This window comes from Suncus etruscus, chromosome 2 (genome assembly GCF_024139225.1).
Source record: "Suncus etruscus isolate mSunEtr1 chromosome 2, mSunEtr1.pri.cur, whole genome shotgun sequence".
Taxonomy (NCBI): Eukaryota; Metazoa; Chordata; class Mammalia; order Eulipotyphla; family Soricidae; genus Suncus; species Suncus etruscus.
Window position 1 is genome coordinate 32,230,083 of NC_064849.1, and position 18,503 is coordinate 32,248,585.

Here is an 18,503-nt window from a genome sequence, read left to right on the forward strand (position 1 = left end):
GTGGCCCATAGTAACAGTTGGAGCTTATTTCATCCACAACATGCCCCAGTTGTTAGACCTAGACTTGGGGTCTGTAGCAAGTCTTCTGATTATTTAGCAGCTTTGAATAAATCTTTTCTCTCGAGCATCTGTGTTTCCAGCACAATTGGAACTGCATCTCCTGTGCTGTGGGCAGGGAACTGAATGAAAGTATGCAAAAGTATTCAGGCACTGGGCAAATTTTGGTGCTTTGGAACCAGCTACTTCAAGAGTATTGGTCCTCTAAGTTTTGGGGGTGGGGTGGGGGTCACACTCAAATTACACAGACTTGTAGAATTCTGCTTTACCCAGAAAGGGAGAGTTGGGCAGGGAGACCTCTCCATTTCACTGATGAAGAAATCAGCTCCAAGTGGCTGTTCCTCTTCTGGAGGATGAAGCACCATAGTTTTTGATTTGGGCAAATGTTTCTCCATCACCTCTTGGCATTTCTGGGCATCTCTCTTCACCACCCCTGCATATCATCTGGGCTAATACTGATTTTGTTTTGCTGCTTTAATTGGTGATAGCCATCGGTGAGGGGAGAGTTAAGGACTGAGCTGAGGGGGGCATATACTGACTTCTGAGGGCCCTTTACTGTCCTCCACATATCCCCTGAGTCCTGGACAGTTTCCTGCCGTGCCCTAGAATGTCTTCTGGCCACAGCTTCTTTTTGGTTACTCTGTTCTCCTGGGGTCCTGCAAACAGGACATGGGAGGGTCAGGGGGTCACCCGAGACTGAGCTAAAGGATGTGCCTTCAAAATAAGCAACTTAGGAAAATAAATAAATCAGGCCAGAGAGCTTGGGATGACGGGGGGATGGAGTGTGTGTGTGTGTGTGTGTGTGTGTGTGTGTGTGTGTGAGAGAGAGAGAGAGAGAGAGAGAGAAGAGAGAGAGGAGAGAGAGAGAGAGAGAGAGAGAGAGAGAGAGAGAGAGAGAGAGAGAGAGAGAGAGAGAGACAGGCAGACAGACAAACAGAGACAGATACTTTGTGGTTCTGTCCAGGATCTGTTTCTTCTGCTTCTTGGGGTGATGGCTAGGTAAGGGCCACAGAGATAGGGCCAGGGTATGGGAAGCAGCTGGCAAGGGAGGTGCCCAGGATACTGAGGTCCAGGAAACTGTTGCAGGGTTGAAGTATGGATTGGGAGGGCTATTCACTTATTCAATCCTTTTGCTTTTTCTCTCCCTGAAATAGTCTTTGATTTCTCACTTTGGGGCACCCAAGATGGGGGGCTTCTGGTACTAGCCTAACTCTATGGGGTGCCCTGGCATGGTGAGTGATGGTCGGATGATAGTGTGGTTATTGGCTAGATTTGTCTCCAGGATCCAGAGAGATAATTTCCCAGGACCTGGTGTTGAGGGGGCACCTTTGGGAATGGAAGCTATGTCACTGGAGAGGGGCTTGAGGGTGAGAGTATATGGGCAGCCTGTGTCCCTTCAGCCTGGCTCCTGGAGCTCAGCCCTTACCCGGCCCTGCCCGGCTCCCTCCCTCCATCTGGTTGCCATCAGGCGGTGTGGCCGCTGGCGCACTCTTTATTTATTTATCCCAGTGTAATGGGGTGAGGCGGGAGCTGGCCTCAGGCTGGCATTCCGAGGCTGTGCCACTGGGCCACAGGCGGTTTTCATGGGCGTGTGAGTCACCGGGGCTGCACGCTGCTCCAACCAGCTGTGGCCAGGCGCGGGGACAGTGGCAGCCCCCAGAGGGTCCCGCCCTCGGCAGCTGGCAACCCCTGGCCAGGACTCAGCCCTCGGCACCAGAAACAGACTGGGAATTTCGTGTGTGCGCGTGCGTGCGCTCGCACATTCACGCACGTGCAGTGTGTGAGATTGGTTTTCTCTGGGAGGGGGCCTTGGAGCGACATAACCAGCTCCTCCCACATCTGCTTTCAGAGGAACAGATTCGAGCCCAAGTGGTGCCCTTTGCCATGTTGTCTTCTGGGTACTCCATGGGTGCTCAGGCTCCTATTTTGAACCTTTTTGTGTGGAGACGATGGTGTTGGATTGTGTAACTGCAGCAAACATGGATTTGACTCAGTGCCCTAAATGTGGCTGTGACCTTAGCATCCTGTCTCCTTTGGGTTTCTATCTTCATCCCTGTCTACTTGCAGCACTGAAGTTTCTCTTTGCTCTCCTGAAGGAGCCAGAGGTTATGGCAGAGGCCCCTGGGGAAGGTGGGGCATTCTTTCCCCTGAAATCCTCAATTTTTGGTATACCAAGAGCCTCTCTCTGGTTCCCTCTCTTCCTCTGGGTCCTTTCTTTACCTTTCCTGTCAATGTTAGTGCCACCAGGCCATGTCCTTGATCTTTCACCCTTTACCCTTTTTGTCAGGGTGATCTCATCCATACCCCATTCCACTCTCATTTCTTTTTTTTTTTTTTTTTTTTGGTTTTTGGGCCACACCCTGTGACGCTCAGGGGTTACTCCTGGCTATGCGCTCAGAAGTTGCTCCTGGCTTCTTGGGGGACCATATGGGACGCCGGGGGATCGAACCGAGGTCCGTCCTAGGCTAGCGCCGGTAAGGCAGGCACCTTACCTCCAGCGCCACCGCCCGGCCCCTCCACTCTCATTTCTATATACCTCTCTAGCCTCTTAATTTTTCTGTTATGTTTTGAGCCTCTGTTTCTTTTTGTTGTTGCTGTTTTTCCATTTGCTGTTTTTGGGGGGAGAGGGTGTGTGACCCCGGGTCTCCTACAAGCAAGGCAGGTGCTTCACATCCAAATCACAACACTAACCCTCACTGGCTCTATTTATTTGTGCATATTGGATATTTTCTTCTGGACAGCTTGTATACAATACCTTAAACATGTCCAAAAATTAATTATTGGGTGCAAGAGAGGTAGTACAGGGGTTAAGATGCTTGCTTTGTATGCAACCGGCATCCCGGGCAAAATTCCCTACCTACTGTGCTATTGCTTTTGAACCTGCCCAGCAATCTTATGAGATCTTTTCATTGTGACTTTTCCTGCTCTAGGCTTGTCACTGGTTTCACAAGAAATGATCCCCCATATCCTGTGACATGTGTGATGGGGGCCTCCCTACCTTTTCAAACTACCCTCATGTGTCTCTCCTTTGCTGCCCTTTACAGCTATGTCTCACTGACAGTCTTCATATCACCTGCCTTTCTGCTGCACCTAAGCTCTTGCTTCAGCTCTTCACGGGACCAGCTCCTGTCTGCCTTTCTGCCAATAGTGACTGGCTGTGTCGTGGCACACATTACTTCAGCATTTAGTGGCTTCCAGTAACTCTTGTGTCTGAGCTGGGTTTTGCAGCTTAGGAGTCTGGAAGTTGCCTGGCTGGGAGTCTGACTTGGGGCTTCCTGTGGAATGGCAACCAAGGTAGACACCATTAGGCTAACAGGCTAGCTTGACTTAAAGTCCCTCTCTCAGTTTTGTTGGCAGGAGGTGCCACGTTCTGGCCACTTGATCTCTGCTTTGGGCCACTCCCTTGTTGTAGCCCTGGCTTCCCGCAGAGTCATTGATCCAATGCCAGCCCAAGAGCCTGATACTGAGTCTCCAGTGGAAGCCTTGGTCTTCATGTAATCTCTACCAAGAAGTGACGCTCTTTTGCTTTGGTCTTTTCTTTTCAATGTTGGCTGTGCTCAGGGCATACTCCTGGCTCTGCACTCAGGGATCACTCTTGGTGGTGCTCAGGGGACCATATGTGAATGGGGGTTGAACCTAGCTCAGCTATTTACAAGGCAAATGCCCTACCCACTGTACTATCTCTCAAGTCCTCTAAACCCCACTTCCTAAGGGAAAGCAATCAAAGGCTTATGGACACATCCCTGTGAACTATAGCTTTTTTAATAAAAACTATAGTTTTTATTTTTCTCTCCTCATATCTATGGTCCTGATTTTGATGACCATTTAAAAAAATCCCAAGTCTTGGGGCTGAAGCACTTGCTTTCTATATGGGGATTCTGTGTTTGAGCCTGTCCTTGACACCTCTTGTGTAGAATTCTTTGCTGAAGTTACTGCAGTAAGCTGCAGGTCCACAGGCAAATATCCTTTTTTTTTTTTTTTTTTTTTTTTTTTTTTGGCCACACCCAGCAGCACTCAGAGGTTACTCCTGGCTCTGTGACCAGAAATAACTCCTAACAGGCTCGGGGGAACCATATGGACTATATGGAATGCCAGGATTCAAACTACCATTGGTCTGCATGCTAGGCAAATGCCTTACCGCTGTGCTATCTCTCTGGCCCCAACTATATATATTTAACTTCTCCTGGAGTCTGAGGCCTGCAGCTGCTGCCCAGGGGTTTCAGAGAGAGGGAGAAAGAGATAGATTCATTGGAAACGCCTGGGTTCAATGGAAAAAGAAAGAGGGATAGATACACAGGCAGCATCTCGCCAATACTTTTAACTCCAGCCCCCTGCAGACTGGCAGGCACTTCTCTGAACACTGTCCTGCCCCACCCCACCCCAAAGGTCCAAATTTCCTCTTTTTATACCTGGCATGATAGGGGGCATGTTCAAGGGGTGTGTTCAGGTTCAACTGTCATTACAGTGGTGGTACCCAAGGGGCGTGTTCAGATTTAGCTGCCATACATCAACACACGTGGTCCTCCAAGCAGCACCTGGAGTTATCTGGCATGTCCAGCTAGAGAATATCCCTTGAGCATTCCCAGGTGTGGACCAAACCAGCTCCCAAATCCCCACATATCTGTAAGCCTCATCCCTGCCTCCTTGCAAGTTACCACATTCTACCTTTTATTTTTGTTTATTTATTCATTTATTTTTTATTGTGGGGGTTTGGGGAACTTGCCTGCCGATGCTTGAGAGCTGCGCCTAACTCTGCTCAGGGATCACTCTCAATGGTACTGAGGATTGAACCAGAGTTAGCTGCTTGCAAGGCAAGCATGCATGCCTCTCCTGTGCTGGCCCTTTGACCCTCTACTTTGTTTTTTGTTTGTTTGTTTTCTGTGCTTTTGTTTTCTCTATATAAGCAGAAAATAAACTCTGTCTACTCTATTGTCTCTGGTTAGTCTCCCCTTTATTGAGTGTTTTGGCTCAGCAGGGAGAAGAATGTGGGTCTGCGTGCCTCAGCCAGATTCGTACGTGCTGAATGTCCTGTGCCCATTTGCCACAGGGAAAAGGTTCCTTCCTCTCTTCTTCCCCCACTTTCTTCTTTCCATCCTTCTGCGTTGGGCCATACCCAGAAGTGTTCAGGGCTGACTTCTATCTCTGTGCTCAGGGTTCACTCCTGGCGATGTCAGGAGACATATGTGGTGCTGGAGTCTACAGTATGCAAGGGGAGAGTACCTTATTCACTGTACTACCTCTCTGGCCCGGCCCAACCTTTTTTCCTTGACACGTTTTCTGGAGTTAGTCCCAGTTGTGGGATGAAGTAAAAGTTTCAAATGTGTTTTGTTTTGTTTTGGGTTTGGAGCCAAACCAGAAAGTGCTCAGTTGCTTCGGGTGGTGCTGGGGATTGAACTCAGGTCCTCTCTCTGCAAAGCATATACTATAAGCTCTTTGAACTCTTTTGACTTTCTCTGTGTGTATGGAAGAATAGTGGGGATCAAACACAGGGCCTCACAGTTGCAAGACATGTAGTACCACTGAACTTCCTCCCCCAGCACTCAAACTTGAATTTTTTATTGAAAGATCCTAGAAACCACCCCCTCCCCCTATTTTTTCAGAGCCGGAATAAGAACCTAAAAGAAATCCTTGAAGGAACATTAGTCACAGTACTGAGAGTTATTTTCCTCATTTCTCAGTCTTCTCTCCCTCTGGACTCTCCTTCCACAGATAGTTGGGCATCTGCTCCTCTTGGCCCTGTGATTCATTATGGGAGGGAGACACCACATTCACACTAGGTTTCTCTGTCTGTCTGTCTGTCTGTCTGTCTGTCTGTCTGTCTGTCTGTCTCCCTACCTCTTTCCCTCCTTCCTTCCTGTCTTTCATACTCAGCAGGGCTCAGTGTTCATGAGTAGCCCTTTCCTGGCTCTGTGACTATGAATGGCCCCTGGCATTAGCTTGGGGAAACCTCTGTAATGCTGAGATTTGAACCAGGACCATGGCTACAGCAGCCACATGCCAAACCAGGGCTTTTATCTTTGTCCTCTCTGTCTGGCTCCCAGAGTAGATATTTTTCTGGCCTTAATAGGCAGTGGGAGAAAGAATAAGTTTCAATGGCAGAAAATACCTGTTCTGCCCTTGGTAACTTTCTCACCCATAACACATGGCACTGATCTGTTCTCTTGATTGGAATGCTCATGTACCTTTCTGGGTTTGGGTACCACCTCGGGACGATGCTGCTACTGTCAGTGGAATCATAGTTCTGAGTGAGTGATATGGCACCACATAAGTGGAGGGTTTGCTAAGGGACGATGTGGAAGGTGTTTTAGTTGGCCAGCACTTGGGCAAAAGAAATAAAATATGAGTAAGAGTGAAGAGGGAAGGGAGAGAGAGTATCAGAGTAACAGAACAAAGGGCTGGAGAGATAGTACTGCAGTAAGGTGTTTGCCTTGCATGTGGCTGGCCCAGAACGGACTTGGGTTCAATTCTGGCATCCCATATGGTCCCCAGATTCTACCAGGAATGATTACTGAGCACAGAGCCAGGAGTAACCCCTGAGCGTCACCAAACTAAATAAAGTATTAAATTAAAAAAAAAAAAAAAGAATAGGGGCCGGAGTGGTGGTGCGGAGCGGTAAGGTGTCTGCCTCGCCTGTACTAGCCTAGGACTGACTGTGGTTCAATCCCCTGGCGTCCCATATGGTCCCCCAAGCCAGGAGTGATTTCTGAGCACATAATCAGGGGGGAGTAACCCCTGAGTGTCACTGGGTGTGGCCCAAAAATTCAAACAAAAAAATCAGAATAAGTCCTGATAACAGCTAGGTGTGGCCCCAAAACCCTGAGTTAGAGAGGCTTCTAGGAAGTGAGGTAAAAAGTATGATTATGGGGGGCCGGAGAGATAGCATGGAGGTAAGGCGTTTGCCTTTCATGCAGGAGGTTATCGGTTCGAATCCCGGCACCCCATATGGTCCCCCGTGCCTGCCAGGAGCAATTTCTGAGCCTGGAGCCAGGAATAACCCCTGAGCACTACCGGGTGTGACCCAAAAACCAAAAACCAAAAAAAAAAAAAAAAAAAAGTATGATTATAGCAGGAGAGCACAACTGGATGTTCATAGGCCGTTAGTGAGGGGTTGGAGGCCTGGTGCTTACTTGCCAAAGTTCTTTCTCAGATTTTTTGTTGTTTTGTTTTTGGGTCACATCTGGCAGCGCTAGAAGTTCCTTCTGGCTCTACACTCAGAAATCGCTCCTGGCAGGCTCGGGGGACCCTATGGGTTGCGGGATTCAAACCACCGTCCTTCTGCATGCAAGGCAAATGCCCTACTTCCATGCTATCTCTTCGGCCCCCTCTTTCTCAGATTTTTATTGTTGTTGTTGTATTTTCCTAATCCCTGCCTGTTATTAATCTTCTATCACATCTCTATCCCAAGGAAGAGGAAGGAGCCATACTGCCAGCAGGCATTTCATCACCATTATGGCTGGTGTGTGTCTGTGTTTGTCTGGCATCAGGGCTCTGGCCACAGCTTGGACGTTTGAAAGCGATCCTGTGGGAAGATTGGGGCTGCCTGCGGTGGGCTCTGTGAGCTAAAGACTGGTGGTGCCCCTGGCAGAAGAGGAACATGGTGGGTGGGGCTCGGCACAGCCTAATCCAGGCATATAAAGCCATGGTTTTTCTGATTTAAAACACGCGCCCACCACTCTTGCAGAGCTGGAAAGCAGGGCCAGGGCAGGCTGGCCGCCGCCTTATGATTGTCTCCATAGGGCATTGTTGGCTGGGATCCCTGCAGCCCCACCTCCACCCCCACCCTGCTCTCAGGACCAGCTCCTCTCTGCCTTTGTGCCAAGAAAGCCCCCCTGATTTCTTTTTAACAAAGCTCTATCAGGTTGTCCTTTTCTCCTTCCTTCCTTCCTTCCTTCCTTCCTTCCTTCCTTCCTTCCTTCCTTCCTTCCTTCCTTCCTTCCTTCCTTCCTTCCTTCCTTCCTTCCTTCCTTCCTTCCTTCCTTCCTTCCTCCCTCCCTCTCTCCCTCCCTCCCTCCCTCCCTCCCTTTCCTTCCCTCCCCTCCCCTCCCCTCTCCTCCCCTCCCCTCCCCTCCCCTCCCCTTCCCTTCCCTTCCCTTCCCTTCCCTTCCCTTCCCTTCCCTTCCCTTCCCTTCCCTTCCCTTCCCTTCCCTTCCCTTCCCTTCCCTTCCCTTCCCTTCCCTTCCCTCCCCTCCCCTCTCTTCCCCTCCCCTCTCTTCCCCTCCCCTCCCCCTCCCCTTCCCCTCCCCTTCCCCTTCCCCTCCCCTCCCCTCCCCTCCCCTCCCTTCCCCTCCCCTCTCTTCCCCTCCCCTCCCCTCCCCTTCCCCTTCCCCTTCCCCTCCCCTCCCCCTTCCCCTTCCCTTCCCTTCCCTTCCCTTCCCTCCCCTCCCCTCCCCTCCCCTCCCCTCCCCTCCCCTCCCCTCCCCTTCCCTCCCCTCCCCTTCCCTTCCCTTTCCTCCCCTCCCCTCCCCTCCCCTCCCCTTCCCTTCCCTTCCCTCCCCTCCCCTCCCCTCCCCTCCCCTCCCCTCCCCTTCCCTTCCCTTCCCTCCCCTCCCCTCCCCTCCCCTCCCCTCCCTTCCCCTTCCCTTCCCTTCCCTTTTGGTGGAAATGGAACCCAGAGCCTCACACATGCAAAATAAGTTCTCTACTCAGAGCCCTGGTCCCAGCTTTATGGGCTTATACTTTTTGGTTTGGTTTGGTTTTATTTGTTTGCTTTTGGGTTTTGGGCTACACCCAGTGGCTCCGCACTCAAAATCACTCCTGACTTGGGGGTCCATATGGGATGCCAGGGATTGAACCGGGTCCATCCTGGGTCAGCTGCATGCAAGGCAAACACTGAGCCATCACTCTGGCCCTATATGGGCTTATACTTTTCTTTTTTTTCTTTTTTTTTTTTTTTTACCACACCCATTTGATGCTCAGGGGTTACTCCTGGCTATGTGCTCAGAAATCTCCCCTGGCTTGGGGGGGACCATAAGGGATGCCAGGGGATCAAACCATGGTCCGTCCTAGGCTAGTACTTGCAAGGCAGAACGCCTTACCTCTAGCACCACCTCTCCAGCCCAAGGGCTTATACTTTTGATAGAAAATTAATTGGGGACTGGAGAGAAAGTACAGTGGGAGGACACTTGCCTTGTATACTGTTGATCTGGCTTTAATCCTCAGTACCTTCATATGGTTCTGACCCCACCAGTAGTTTCTGAATGCAGACCTGCCAGGAGTGATTTCTTCTGGGCCTGGTCCCCCAAACAAAGAAGTACTATTTGATTAAAAATCTGAGAAAATGAAAAAGATGTCAACATAGAAATATAAAATGGCATCTACTAACTCCCATTTTCTTCTCTCTTGCTAGTGTGGATATGTGGGGATGGACATTGACCTTGTTTGTCGTAGTACTTTTTCCATTTCTGAAAATGATTTCCAGTTCTGGGAGCATTGGAGAAAAAACTTTATCCCAACCCAAGTTCTCTATCTTTGTTTTGTTGTTGTTGTTGTTGTTGTTTTGGTTTTTGGGCCACACCCGGTGACACTCAGGGGTTACTCCTGGCTGTCTGCTCAGAAATAGCTCCTGGCAGGCACGGGGGACCATATGGGACACCGGGATTCGAACCAACCACCTTAGGTCCTGGATCAGCTGCTTGCAAGGCAAACGCCGCTGTGCTATCTCTCCGGGCCCCCAAGTTCTTTATCTTAAGCAACATCAGAAGCAGGCCTTAGGGACTCAGCAGCCCACAGAGAGCCTGACAAGGTGCCCAGGTCTCTGGCTGCATGGAAGTCATTGGAGGGAAAAGCTGGGTTGCTTGGGCATGTGTCTGGCACCTCCTTTCAGATGGGCCACACAATTAAATAGACCCAGCCTGGTTTAGAGGCTGTGGGGACGGAGTGCAGTGTCTCACCTCAGTCAAAGGAACTTATTAAAAAAACATTTATTTAGTTTTTCTGGTGTGTGTGTGTGTGTGTGTGTGTGTGTGTGTGTGTTGCATATGTGTTTTTCTGTTTAAGCTCTACCAAGTCTACTGTTAGTCTCTCTTTTTTGGTGGGGTGGGAGGGTGTACAAAAGAGGCATTGCCCACCAAGCCTGCCACCACTCCTGGCAGTGATGGGGGACCATGTGGTTTGGGAACTGGAACCCAGGAATCCTGCATGCAGAGCATCTACTCCAGCCCTTTGAACTTTGCCGGAGCCTCTCTCGTTTGGTTTTCATCTCCAGTTTGAGAGATCTACTGAGTTGAGCATTGATGCATAAATTAGTGAGATCATATTTATATCTCTATGTGTTTAATTTCAATTTCGACACCTGGTGATGGTTGGGGTTTATTCCTAGTTGGGATAGGTGGAAGGACATGCACATTGTGGGCCTCCTGTAGTCAGAGCATGTAATTTGTCCATGGGACCTTTTATGTATGTTGTATGCAAGGCAGGAACCTTACCTGCTGGACCATCTCTCTGGCTCCAGCAGTTTGCTTGTTTGTGTAAGTCATAGACCTTTCCCAAGCAGATACATAGTGTCTGTCATCTTTTTGAGAGCCACCAGAGAGCCTGAGGAAGTTTCTGAGTTTCTGAGTTGGTGGGAGTAGGTATATCTATTGACAGGCCCATAGAAATGTGAGGTTAGGCCTCCTCATTTTCACATTGAAAGGACCAGAGAGGGGGTACAAAAGACTAGTGCTGACTTTGCTTGAAGGAGGCCTGGATGGACCCCTAAGTACTGCTGGGTATGGCCCCCAAAAAAAAGAAAGAAAAAAGAAAAACAAAAGAAAAGAAAACCAAAAAGATCATGTTGAAGAGCTGGAGGGGACTTGCTTTAGATGAGAGACCCATGTTTGAAAAGCAGAGGTTTATGGATGGCATTCCAGCAATACTGAGGGGTGGCTTTGGCTTGGTATTTAGGGGACCTTGCAGTGCTGAGGAAGGAACCTGGTACTCCTGTTTGCAAAGCCTGCTCTCAGATATTTGAGCTCTTTTTCTGAACTTTGTTCAGAAGATTAGAACATCCCCATTCTGGTACATTGGGAAATGCTACGCTATCATTCCTTTGACACTTTCCCCTGTGGCCTGGCATGTGAGCATTTCTTTTCTTATCTCCTCCGTTGGGCTAATAAATTCTTTGCCTGCAGAGCTGTCCTACTTCTTGGGCTTTCTCTGCTGAATTCACTGCAGCATCTTGGAAATAGGAGGCACACAGGAATGAGAGTTGTAAGGTGAAAGCCTTGGCATAAAATTCTCTTCTGCTGGTAAAGGTGGCTATGTATGGAAATGAATTGGGGCTGGAGAGTTAGTACTGGGGTAAGGTGCTGGCTTTGCATGTGACCACCAGCACCACATATGGGTCCCCTAGCCCCACCAGGAGTGATCTCAGGGCATAGAGCCAGGAGTCAGTCCTGCACGCAGCCAAGTGTAGTCCCACAACCAAAATAAACTTACGAAAAAAGAAATGGAAAGAGAAAACAAAAGTTCAAGAGCTATCTTTGGCTTTCTCTGACCTACTGACTCAATAATAGCATTAGTCCCCTGCCTTCCTCCTAAAGCTGCTTCCGTGGCCCTCACGTAAAGGGCCAGTTCTGGCAAATGAGCCACCCACAAAAGTAAGAGAGAGCCACAAATATTAGGGTCCTGTGAGTGCAGCCCAGCTCCCTGGGGTATAGGGAGCTGTCAAGGCTCCTGAGTTTGAGGGCACCCCTGTGGGGAATTTGCTAGGGAGAATTGCCACAAAGTCTTAGGAAGCAGGTTTTTTTCCCCTCCTACATCCTGTGCGGGTACTCTTTGGTCTATTTGTTTCTCTATTTAGAAGTTTCAGCCCATTGTGGGCAGTACCTATTAAAGTACATTGAAAATAGTGAACATGTTAGGTTTAAAATTGAGAAGTTAAAATTTGGTTTCAGCCCTTGAAAAGGTGTGCTTGTGCAGGTGATTTTACCAGTGAGCACATGTATCTTTTTATTTTAAGTACTGTTTTTTTGGTTTGTTTTGTTTTTGGGGGGTCATACCTGGCAGTGTTCAGGGGCTACTCTTGGCTCTGTCCTCAGAAATCGCTCCTGGAAGACTCAGGAAACCATATGGGATGCTGGGATTCGAACCACCATCCTTCTACATGCAAGGCAAATGCCCTACCTCCATGCTGTCTCTCTGGCAGTATTGTGTTTGATAATACTGTCACTGTCAAGGTTTCTTGTGTACTTACATGTTCCACCCCAGTACCCGCACTTGAGTGTTCTTCCTTCCACCATTGTCTAAGGGTCACTTAACACCCTTCACCCCTCTCCCCTACAAACCCACCTCCCCACCATGCTAAGCTTAGTTCTTTAGACCAGTTCTCAGGTTCTGTTGCTTTGGCTAATTTTTTTAAATTATGTTTCTTTATCTTCCATATATGAGGTGGATCTTTATGTGTCTGGGCCTCTCCAGACTGATTTTACTCAGCACAATATTCTCCAGTGTATGTGCATAGCAGCAAGTTGCATGATTTTCTCTTTTTTATAGATGAGTAGTATTTTGCCATGCGTGTGTGTGTGTGTGTGTGTGTGTGATCGTTTTTATCTGTTCATTTGTCCTTGGGCACTTGAGTTGTTTTTTGGGCTATATGAACAGTGCCACACTGAACATAGGTATTCAAGTGTCTTCTTTTCTGAAGAGTTTTGGAACCCTTGGGGTAGATGCCCAGAAGTGGAGACACAATTTATTTACTCTTAAGCTTAAGTCATGAGGCTGCCCATGTCCTCTTAGAAGCTTTTAAGCAACCCCTTAAAATTTGATGCGAGTGACTTTAGGAAAAAAGGAGGGACCAGTGTTATCTTCTGACAGCACTGCTTAGGTATTTTTGTTGGTTTTTTTGGTTGTTGTTGTTGTTTTTTTTTTTTTTGGTTTTTGGTTTTTGGGCCACACCCAGCATTGCTCAGGGGTTACTCCTGGCTGTCTGCTCAGAAATAGCTCCTGGCAGGCAGAGGGGACCATATGGGACACTGGGATTCGAACCAACCACCTTTGGTTCTGGATCGGCTGCTTGCAAGACAAACGCCGCTGTGCTATCTCTCCGGGCCCGGTTGTTGTTGTTGTTGTTTTTGGATCTTACTTGGTAGTGCTTAGGACGTACTCCTGGCTCTTCAGTTCAGGATTTGTTCCTAGTGGTGTTTGAAGGGGCCATCTATTGTGTTAGAGATAGAAGCTGAGTTGGCTGCATACAAGGCAAGCACCCAACCTACCTTACTATCTGTAAAATCACCCCATGCACTATATCTCCAGGCCCAGGTGAATGATTTTCTCCTAGGCTAATCTCTTGACCCTATGTAGATTACAGACTAATGTGATGAAAGATTGGCCAGGCTAGACCATTGCTGCCTTCTTACCAGCTCTTCTACGGGAGTTGATATAAACAAACTTGTACTTAATTCTTGAGATCCAGGGACATACTTTACTTTATTTGGGGGAAAGGTATTTTGGGCCTCACCTAGTAATGCTTAGGTCTTACTCCTGGTCCTGTGCTTAGGAATCCATCCTGGTGGTACTCAGCAGATCAAATGTCTTGCTAGAAATTACCAGGAGTCAAATAAATGCACATCTTAACAACCACTTGCCCCTACTCCATGTCACCATCACTTCCAGCCCCTGGAGGGCTTAGTTTATTAATTAATTTGATTTGGGGGTCATACTCAGCAGTTTTCAGGGGTTACTTCTGGCTTTGCACTCAGGAATTACTCGTAGCAGTGCTCAAGGAACCATATAGGATGTTGTGGATTGATCCCAGGTAGGCCATGTGCAAGGCAAGTGTCCTACCTGCTGTACTATCTGTCCAGTTCTAGAGGACTGATTTTAGCAGAGGAAATGAGTTTTATGGACTTCTTAAAAAAAAAAAAAGTCAAGGAGAAGCAGTTAATTCAATTTTCCTACACAGTGCCAAAGCAGTGATAACATAGACTAGGGAATTCTTTTAAGCCTTTTGCAGGGCTTTTCTCTCTTTTATCACCAAATACCATCCTCTGTGCTGATTCTGCTTACCAGGAAAGAATCAGCTGCGGATCCCTCACATGTCAAAGGATGAATTGCATTTATTTTCTTTCTTTCTTTCTTTCTTTCTTTCTTTCTTTCTTTCTTTCTTTCTTCTTTCTTTCTTTCTTTCTTTCTTCTTTCTTTCTTTCTTTCTTTCTTTCTTCTTTCTTTCTTTTCTTTCTTTCTTTCTTTCTTTCTTTCTTTCTTTCTTTCTTTCTTTCTTTCTTTCTTTCTTTCTTTCTTTCTTTCTTTCTTTCTTTCTTCTCTTTCTCTTCCTCCCTCCCTCCCTCCCTCCCTCCCTCCCTCCCTCCCTCCCTCCCTCCCTCCCTCCCTTCCTCCCTTCCCTTCCTTCCTTCCTTCCTTCCTTCCTTCCTTCCTTCCTTCCTTCCTTCCTTCCTTCCTTCCTTCCTTCCTTCCTTCCTTTTCTTTCTGTCACACCCGGCAGCACTCAGGGGTTACTCCTGGTTCTATGCTCAAAAATCACTCCTGGCAGGCTCAGGGAACCATATAGGATGCCGGGATTCAAACCACTGACCTTCTGCATGCAAGGCAAACAAACGCCTTATCTCCATGCTATCTCTCTGGCCCCTGAATTGCATTTTCTGTTCTGAGTCTCTAAGTCAGTTCTCTAGTGTATGATCTCCCCAGAGAATGAGTGAAAACCAAGGTAGGAACTCTGAACTCCAGGGACTAGTACAGAACTGGCAAAACACCCCCTTCCCCTGCCCGTGTTGCTGGAGGGTCTTAAAGAGTTTCTGTTGCTTATACCCCAGCATTTCTTTTTTGTTTATTTGGTGTTGGGCCACACCTGACAGCGCTCGGGTTACTCCTGGCTCTGCACTCAGAAATCACTCCTGGCAGGCTCGGGGGTCCATATGGGATGCCAGGGATCAAACCTGGGTTGGCTATGTGCAAGGCACACTCTACCGCTGTGCTATTGTCCTGGCCCCCATAGCCTAGTATTTCTTACTGCCAGGATGTCCTCTGATCCTCTTAGATGTCCTGGCCACATTTAAAAGCACATTCAGTGCTTAGAGAATGTGTGAATTTGAGGACATACATGAGCTCATTCCTGAACCACCTTTTGTCACTCCTGTTATGTTCAGGACATGTCCCATCAGCTCTGGTCCTTTATCTGGCTGGAGAGTGCCAGGAAGGGGCTCTCTCTCTCTCTCTCTCTCTCTCTCTCTCTCTCTCTCTCTCTCTCTCTCTCTCTCTCTCTCTCTCTCTCTCTCTCTTTCTCTTTCTCTCTCTCCCCTATCCCCTCTCTCCACTCTCCTTTCTCCTCTCTCCTCTGTCTCCTCTCCTCTCCTCTCTCTCCTATGAGTGAAGAAGGAAAAGGTCAATGTCTCCTGTTTCCTTGGAACTTCTCGTACTTATTTAGAAATTACCTGCTCTCATTTCGGGTACCTCAAAGCCCATCTAGTTTAAGGATTGGTTCTCCCTGTACCGACCTGGTCAGAACCTTTTGGATCAACCAGCTACATTCTGCAGGCCCACAGCCCCCGTCTCGTTGGAAGCCTGAATCAAATGACCATTGTACTGGCTTCGTATCAGGGCTCAGAATGTCCTCACATATAAATATAGGCTGCTCTAGGTAGAAAAAGTGAGAGAGTCTGTAAGTCGTTTTTTTTTCTTTCTTTCTACTATACCTTCTTTCATGGGCTGAACTAATGAGATGCATATCATTAAAGACCTGATGTTTTGTGGGATGGAGGAGCCTTTTAAACTGGATGTGCCTAGCTTAGTCATAGCAAATATTTACTAAAAAAAAAAAAAAAGAAAGAAAGAAAAAAAAGAAAAAAGAAGGGACATACCATATAAAATTAGAGTTCTGAAAATAGTACTGAGAGGGAGAACGAAAAAAATAAAAAAACAGGACAGAAAATACAGGCCCGTCTGTTTGGGAAAGAGGGAAAAAGAGATAAAAATGAGAGAAACCTCGGCAGTAAAAACAGCATCTTGGTAAACAGACTATAAAAAAAAAAATTGTGACCTGCTTTCTGGCAGCGCCGGCGACGGGGAGCCGGTAAAGGTGGCGGAGCTGGCGTCTGAGAGGACGCGCGGTGTCCAGGGCTCACGGCTGCCCTGGCCGCGCAGGGCGTTAAATTTAGCCACATAATGATGGGCCTCTTGTTAACCGCACCGTAATTACTGCTTCGCTTTATGAATTTTATTCTGCTTATTCTGTTTCCTCCTCCTTTGGCACGACAGCCGCCTGGTGTGGGGGAGTCCCCCCTCGCCTCTCCCCTTGCCAGACAAATGAGTCTTCAGAGAGATGGGGGGCAAATGGGGGGGGGTTCTTTGGTGAATCAGCAAGGGAGAGAGGTTTTGCTGTTTGCTGGTCCCCAAAGCTCCTGATGGATTATAGTGGAACTGAAATGGGGGTTGCCAACCCTTCTCAGAATTCTTCCAGCTGAAGAGGCTGGATTCATGGTTCTGTTTGTTTCCCCCTTGTACCAGCAATAGCTTGTTGGTAGAGCTTTTAGTTTGCTTGCTTGTTTGTTTGTTTTGGGGCCACAATCCACGATGCTTAGGAGCTTCTCCTGGATCTGCACTCACAGATTACTTCTGGCAGTGCACAGGGAACATATGAAATTCCAGGAATTAAACTTGGGTAGGCTACTCAGAAGGCAAGCACCCTACCCGCTGTACTATTGCTCTAGTTCTTTGATGTTGGAGCTTATGGTCTTTGGTCCTCGACTTCCTGCTCTTTGGAAGCTCAGTGAGGCATTGTCTTAAAACTCTGTTAGATGGGGCGAAACCCGGTGAAAACACTGAAATCCAATGTTATCTGGTGACTGTTCAGGAAACCTCAAAATACCTGTCCAGAATATTTTGCTGGAACTCCTATATGGCTCATTCTGCCTAGTCACATGGCTAGATGATGACCTGCTTTAGTTTTAGGGTTAGATAACAGCTCTTGTTACCCTTGGAGTCTCAGCTTCCACTCCATCTCCACCTTCTCCTGTAGAAGGGTCAGTTGACCTTGATGGCAGACTGAGTCTCAATTTAGGAAAAGAAAGGGTAGGCAGTACCTGGTCATGGTGGGGAGGATAGAGTTCTTGGATGGTGACCTAAACTGGCAACCACCTATGGCCCTAAGGTGGCCCCTGACTTCAGAAGTGGTGGAAAGGGGGCCATAGTCAGGTCTTTGCTGCTCACTGGCTAGGATGGTCCTGCATGTGTGTTGGGGTAGTTGGACCCCACCCAGGGCCAGGCAAGAGCATGTCACGGAGTGACTCTTTCCGGCTCTTGTTTTCCTCAAACAAAGGAAGCTCCTTGCATTGCTGGAAGTCGCGTGCTCAGATGCTGAGCTTGTTATTGCCTGATAACCTGGCCACCAACTCCTGCCCTCCTTGTCACCCCACACAGCTAGGGGTTCCGTGTGGACAGCTTCCTGCACCTTGTCCCCTGCAGCAGATTTACCCCAGAGAGGCCAACCCATGTGCTAATCTTACTCTTCCCTTCTCTTGGAACCTTCCACAGCAGGGCTTTGGTAGTCATTTGAGACCTGGTTGGATCCTCTGTGAACTGGCTGATGAGTAACACCTGCCCCTTATGTCAAGTTCCACACTATGCAGAGTGTTGCCACCTGCTTTTATCACCATGAGTTCTCTGAACCTGTGTGTGAACATCATGGCAATGCCAGATTTCTGTTGTGTATGTAAATATTTTGGGGGATTACTATGTTGCTCACCCTAATCTGATTAGGTGATTGTGCCCTACCCTAGGGTGTGACCTGGCATTCTGCCCCCACCCCAGGGTAGGACCTGATTCTGCTTCCACCATTGGTTGGTATCTGATCCCACCATTGGGTGGGACCTGACTCTGGACTATAAGAGCAAGGGTCTGTGTTCGTTATCGGAATTAACCAGACAAATCGCTCCACCAACTAATCTCGGGTGGCTGAACGCCACTTGTCCCTCTAAGAAGTTGGGGGACGCCGACCGCTCGGGGGTCGCGTAACTAGTTAGCATGCCAGAGTCTCGTTCGTTCCAGCCAGCAAAAAGCCCCCGCCTTCCACAGACCCTTGCTCTTATAGTCCAGAGTCAGGTCCCACCCAATGGTGGGATCAGATACCAACCAATGGTGGAAGCAGAATCAGGTCCTACCCTGGGGTGGGGGCAGAATGCCAGGTCACACCCTAGGGTAGGGCACAATCACCTAATCAGATTAGGGTGAGCAACATAGTAATCCCCCAAAATATTTACATACACAACAGATTTCCATTCAAGATTCATTAGTTATTTGGTTTTGGGATCATACCTAGCTGGGCTTAGGGTTTACTCCTGGCTCGCACTAAGGGATCACTTCTAGTGGGGCTCAAGGGGCCATATGGGTTGCCAGGGATGGACTAGCAAGTCAGCCATATGCAAAGTCAGTGCCCTACCTCTCTACTCTACCCTTTCTCTGCTGCATTGTTTTGTTTTAAAATTCAATTTCTGGACCCGGCATGGACTGGGAAT

The 18,503-nt window shown here is 48.3% G+C and overlaps 2 protein-coding genes across 2 annotated transcripts in view; one reads left to right on the plus strand and one right to left on the minus strand.

The window, feature by feature from the left end:
* LOC126000887 (reticulophagy regulator 2-like) overlaps positions 1-18,503 on the minus strand; it is a 545,054-nt gene that overhangs the window by 48,373 nt on the left and 478,178 nt on the right. The window lies entirely within an intron of this gene.
* NHEJ1 (non-homologous end joining factor 1) overlaps positions 1-18,503 on the plus strand; it is a 101,068-nt gene that overhangs the window by 18,194 nt on the left and 64,371 nt on the right. The window lies entirely within an intron of this gene.